Source organism: Salvelinus fontinalis, chromosome 37 (genome assembly GCF_029448725.1).
Source record: "Salvelinus fontinalis isolate EN_2023a chromosome 37, ASM2944872v1, whole genome shotgun sequence".
NCBI classification, from domain to species: Eukaryota; Metazoa; Chordata; class Actinopteri; order Salmoniformes; family Salmonidae; genus Salvelinus; species Salvelinus fontinalis.
The window spans coordinates 10586690-10593431 of record NC_074701.1 but is presented as its reverse complement, the minus strand read 5'-3'; positions in this window follow the sequence as shown (position 1 = coordinate 10593431).

The window sequence follows — 6742 nt, the reverse complement described above, 5'->3', positions numbered from 1 at the left end:
TCGTCAATGGTGTAGAAGTGAAGGAGTCAATGAGTTGACTGATCAAGTCCATGCGATTTATCAACAGTAAATGGAGACTAGATATTTTCAGTAAATTGGGTGTAAAATAATGTTTTGTATGACCCTTTGACTCCAGATGGATTCAAACCCGACTCTCTATAAAGTAGTTACAGTACCATGACACAAGTTTGGAAGCCGCATTTACATTTACATTTACATTTAAGTCATTTAGCAGACGCTCTTATCCAGAGCGACTTACAAATTGGATTTATCTTTCATTTGTTCTTCCACAAATTTCCACAAACTTCTTCTTCTCTCACCTCAAGTTTGCTATTTACCATACACTAGCACAATTGCAAAAGCAATATGCTGCATAGAACATCAACTAAACATAATTTAAAATATATATATATATAATATATATATATATGTGTATATATGTTTAAACTATACATACAGAATTGTCACACGGCTCATTTCGATTATTCACATCCTTAATTGGATTTGTAATGACATTTTATGCCAACTTATTTCAATATTCCATTTTTTCAAGCATTGGCCTTTAGGATAGACAGAGAGCTGCACACAATTCATTTCTTGCATTGATGAGAACAGTTGCAAATGTATTTGCAGTGGAGCTCTGACCTCTTGTGAACCAACCAGGTAGTGCACTAGTGTGCTACTTAATCGAGAAATACAGAACGAATTATGAATAATTTTGCCACTGTGAAAACCAGCAAAACTCTTTTGGGCAAATTTTTATGCATCTAGACTTTGTGTGAATGCAAAGTATGATAGAATATATTTTACTGTATGTGGCAAGATCATTTAACCCATGACTACCCATGTGAAACATTGAAGTCACTTTAGGACTTCACATTATGTGCAATTGGATAGTTTGAGTTTGCTGTTTGTATGTAAAATCTTCTGTTTTCTACCTATTATCCAGCATTGAGAGCTGAGATTCTCTTTCATGAGATGTCTACAGTACACAAAATACTATTATTCAACACCAACAAATGTTGCTGACAACTACAACATATTCCATATGACAGTGGGGATAATCAATGGATGAAAAGCATACCGTATGCCATAGACGGTTTTATTTTCTCACCTTTGTGGTGCAGTTTGGTATTTTTACATTGTCCCATGTCAATCTGTTACTCCTTGACATCATTTAATTAGATACTGGATTAAGCAAAAAAAATAAGGCCGTACATTTAATCATACACCTGCCATGGGTGGCACCTTGCTAAACATCTTTTCACTATATACCCTATTTATAAAAAAATATATACCTCTGATGTTCCACATTGTCAAGGATTGCACAAAACGTCAGTACGTATGCAGAATATTATGGAGCATTAGTCCATTTTCTGCCATAAACTCTGTACTTGTGGACTACAGTATTCTGCCATCTTTCTATATTGAGACAACATAAACACTGTTACCTTTACAATGAGGCCACCCTACAAACGTTCTGTTCAAAATGAAGCAATTATCTCCAACTAGACGCGCACCGTGCCCAATATAAACACATAAAGCAGGAATAATCTGCTGGACAGCATGATTAGTGTAGGCCAAGGCTGACATCCAAATTGGCTGTCTTATCATGTCCAAGTGATTCCAGCGGAGCAGAAACAGTAGATGAAAGCAAAATGATCTTTAAATAGTAGTTTAAGATGGTGGCTCGATAAGTTGTTCCACAACAGTTTTGATCAATGAAGCATACATTCGGTATATTGCCTATTTAGATACTCCAGATTAGGCTACCTGGTCCTTTTAATGGTTCACAAATCATATTTTTTTTGTCAGAAGTAATCTCTTCACAACTTCATTGTATTATCAATGTTACTGACAATAGCATGCAGCGGCAGTGGTGGGAAATATAAAAATTGTAAACTTATTGGTTTTCATAGTCTTTATTTTTCTGCTGTTACAAGACCAAAATATACAATATTAGCAGTAACAATTTGTCATAAATTACTGTCAATAGCAGCCACCACTCGTTTGTTTTAGTAAAAAAGGTAGTAGAATTGATAGTTTACTTTTCTTTAGGTTTAAGTTTATTTTTAATTTACCTAGGGGTGTATTCATTTCATCCAAACTGTTTTCTAGTTAGTTTGCAGGTTATTACTAAGCAACATCCAGAATCTCCTGGCTAGCCAAATCTGTCTAGGAAAGGCACAGAGATACTAAAAACTTGAACTGAAAAGTGAACTGTGCCTTTAAGGAAGACTTTTGAAATCTAGCTAATTATAATAGCGCAAAATGACTTGGCTAAAACGTAAAACGACGACAACAGTCAAACGACAACAGTTTAGGAACCACCCCCATGTATTTTGACAATGACAAATTGAAATTGGACCCTTCAGTGGCACACATATCTTCGTATGACTCTGCCAATGACTACCTAATGTCTAAAAGTCCATGAATAGGATTTGTTGTGGTCTCTTATGAGTAAGCCTCTCAATAGAATGTCCCTGCTGAGGGAAATGTCAATGCTATCCTCCGTGCTAGACAATGCAATGTTTGTTTAAATAATAATTGGAATCTTATCCTGCTGTTTGCTCATCATTTCCCGTGTGTGGTTATTCTCAACCTAAACTCCATTTAAGTTTATAATAACATTTTAGAATAGTTCCAGTTCACGTAAACAGAAGGTCTGACGGAGGTAAATTTGATTTATTTCTGGGCTACAAATGGAGCAGTTTTAATCGAGGGAAACAAAACTTTGCTCAGGTACTCCAGCACAGCATACGGTATAATCTACCTATACGCATGAAAACACTGGGGGAATATAGGAGTGACATACACTGAGTGTACAAAACATTATGAACACCTGCCCTTTCCATGAAATAGACGCATGAAAACACTGGGGGAATATAGGAGTGACATACACTGAGTGTACAAAACATTATGAACACCTGCCCTTTCCATGAAATAGACGCATGAAAACACTGGGGGAATATAGGAGTGACATACACTGAGTGTACAAAACATTATGAACACCTGCCCTTTCCATGAAATAGACGCATGAAAACACTGGGGGAATATAGGAGTGACATACACTGAGTGTACAAAACATTATGAACACCTGCCCTTTCCATGAAATAGACGCATGAAAACACTGGGGGAATATAGGAGTGACATACACTGAGTGTACAAAACATTATGAACACCTGCCCTTTCCATGAAATAGACGCATGAAAACACTGGGGGAATATAGGAGTGACATACACTGAGTGTACAAAACATTATGAACACCTGCCCTTTCCATGAAATAGACGCATGAAAACACTGGGGGAATATAGGAGTGACATACACTGAGTGTACAAAACATTATGAACACCTGCCCTTTCCATGAAATAGACGCATGAAAACACTGGGGGAATATAGGAGTGACATACACTGAGTGTACAAAACATTATGAACACCTGCCCTTTCCATGAAATAGACGCATGAAAACACTGGGGGAATATAGGAGTGACATACACTGAGTGTACAAAACATTATGAACACCTGCCCTTTCCATGAAATAGACGCATGAAAACACTGGGGGAATATAGGAGTGACATACACTGAGTGTACAAAACATTATGAATACCTGCCCTTTCCATGACGTAGACTGACCAGGTGAATCCAGGGGAACGCTATGATCCCTTATTGATGTCACTTGTTAAATCCACTTCAATCCATGTAGATGAGGGGAGCAGACGGGTTAAAGAAGAACTTTTAAGCCTTGAGACAACTGAGACATGGATTGTGTTTGTGTGCCATTCAGAGGGTGAATGGGCAAGACAAAAGATGTACGGGTTATGGTAGTAGCAACGCTAATGGGTTTTTCACGCTCAACAGTTTGCGTGTGCATCAAGAATAGTCCACCCCCCAAAGGACATGCAGCCAACTTGACAACTGTGGGAAGCGTTGGAGTCAACATGGACCAGGATCCCTGTGCAATGCTTCTGACACCTTGCTTATACTTACACTACCGTTCAAAGGTTTAGGGTCACTTGGAAAATCCCTTGTTTTTGAAAGAAAAGCAAATGTTTTGTCCATTTAAAAGAACATCACATTGATCAGAAATACAGTGTAGACATTGTTAATGTTGTAAATGACTATTGTAGCTGGAAACGGCAGATTTTTAATGGAATATCTACAGTACATAGGCGTACAGAGGCCCATTATCAGCAACCATCACTCCTGTGTTCCAATGGCACGTTGTGTTAGCTAATCCAAGTTTACCATTTTAAAAGGCTAATTGATCATTAAAAAAAACTTTTGCAATTATGTTAGCACAGCTGAAAACTGTTGTACTAATTAAAGAAGCAATAAAACTGGCCTTCTTTAGACTAGTTGAGTATCTGGAGCATCAGCATTTGCGGGTTTGATTACAGGCTCATCCCAGAGTCGCCTCTTCACTGTTGACGTTGAGTCTGGTGTTTTGCGGGTGCTATTTAATGAAGCTGCCAGGTGAGGACTTGTAAGGCGTATGTTTCTCAAACTTGACACTCTAATGTACTTGTCTTCTTGCTCCGTTGTGCACAGGGGCCTCCCACTCCTGTTTCTATTCTGGTTAATGCCAGTTTGCGCTGTTCTGTGAAGGGAGTAATACCAAGCATTGAATGAGATCTTCAGTTTCTTGACAATTTCTCGCATTAATTTCCTTCATTTCTCAGAACAAGAATAGACTGACAAGTTTCAGAAGAAAGTACTTTGTTTCTGGCCGTTTTGAGCCTGTAATGGAACCCACAAATGCTGATCCTCCAGATACTCAACTAGTCTAAAGAAGGACAGTTTTATTGCTTATTTTCCAGCTACAATAGTCATTTACAACATTAACAATGTCTACGCTGTATTTCTGATCAATTTTATGTTATTTTAATGTACAAAAAAAATGGCATTTCTTTCAAAAACAAGGACATTTCTAAGTGAACCCAAACTTTTGAACGATAGTGTATGTTGATAGTTTGTCATCATTTATATTACTGTGTTGTATCTAATGATTTATGGAAAACTAGAACAAATAACTGGTATGTCTTATAATGACATATACCTAATATCTCGCTGCAAATTACATATTACTAATATGTCACTTTTGGTTAAATATCACTATTTTTACATTTTCTAATGAGACCATATTGGGAAATCCTAATTTTCACTCTCCCACCCTGATTGGGTTAAAGAAGTGCAATACTGATCTCAAACTTGAAAAACAATTTTCTGTTCTCGACTCGTTGAAGAGTTTATTGTTAGTCGGCACAGAAACATACAGTGTGATCATCCAAATTTAACTACCAATTAAAATAATTTCAAATATGTTATCATATTTTGTACAGCAACCTCTGACGGCAAAACAAATCTCAAAGACAGAAGTTCATTTCTGAAGATGTATCTGTGTGGCCTAATGTGAGTGTGTAAATACAATTACCTGAATATCTTTTCATTAGATATAAGACTCCATATGCAGGGCCTAAAACTATTCTCAGATCGTTTTAGATTTCTTTCCATTAGCGTCTCATTGTGTCTGAGGGACTGCTTTCCACAAGTGCTGGCTAGCTGCTTACCAAATGAGGTTATAGTGTTTCCCCTACCAACTGTACATTTCAATAATTTGTTGGAGAGGCCTCTCACTGTCACTTTTTATCATATTATCAATGACGACTCAATTTCGCTCTGGCCACTCCAAATGGAGTACTGACCCCGGCCCTATTACAGTCCTGTAATGAAGTGCAATGGAGTGGTAATTGGTCCACATTATACCAGATCAGGTAACATTAGACGTATTTCCTTATCACAATGAGCCCTGCTGCTGACTCTCAATGAGAAACGAAACACAGTGCCTTTCTTATGCAGGCTATCATCCAAATAACATTTTAGCTACTAGGCTATACCACCCCTTCCTATTTCAGTTTTGCATTTCAAGATTGCACTCCACATACTTAGGTTGCAACTTGTTTCTGGTTTCCCTCGGCTCTAAAACTCCTGAAAAACTCCCTTATTACTAATGCAGATATGTGGGAGATGTCTCCAAGGATGGGGAAGTACAGTGAGTGAGCTGGTAACATAAACGTCTTCCTGTAATGTGAGATGTACAGTCCTGGTCTGGCCCATTGTGCCTCTGTGGCTCCATCCATGTCTCCACGCCATGCATTGCAATATTGTTCTCTTATGTCCTGGTGTAAGTCAAATGAATCGGCATAGTCATACTCCACCTTTTTTTAAATGATATCTCACTCTACTCTAAGAAGTGTTTTTCGAACAGAAAAATGGCACATTTCTGAAAAAGTTAATTAGTTTCAGGATATTTCAAGATAGCACTTCAAATCCCAATCATATCTTTGAGATGAGAACATATCCCAGGGAAATTCTAGTAATAGTGAACATGCAGATATTGCTCTACATTTGTTGAGAATGACAGTGGCCTGGGTTATAATTCTATGAGTCATACATATGTTTAACTTTTCTACTATTTTGTCAAATTGTGAATTATGCAATTTCCAAGTTTCCGTCTGCTGGAAAAACTGAGCTGAATAACCCATTTCCCTAGCGTTACAGTACATGAAACAAGTTTTCCAAATCTCAAACGTTCAACCTTTAGGTTATTTCTCCTCTCAATAGTGGTAGGCGGTAGGTAGCCTAGTGGTTAGAGCGTTGGACTAGTAACCTGAAGGTTGCAAGATCGAATCCCCGAGCTGACAAGGTAACAAATCTGTCGTTCTGCCCCTGAACAAGGAAGTTA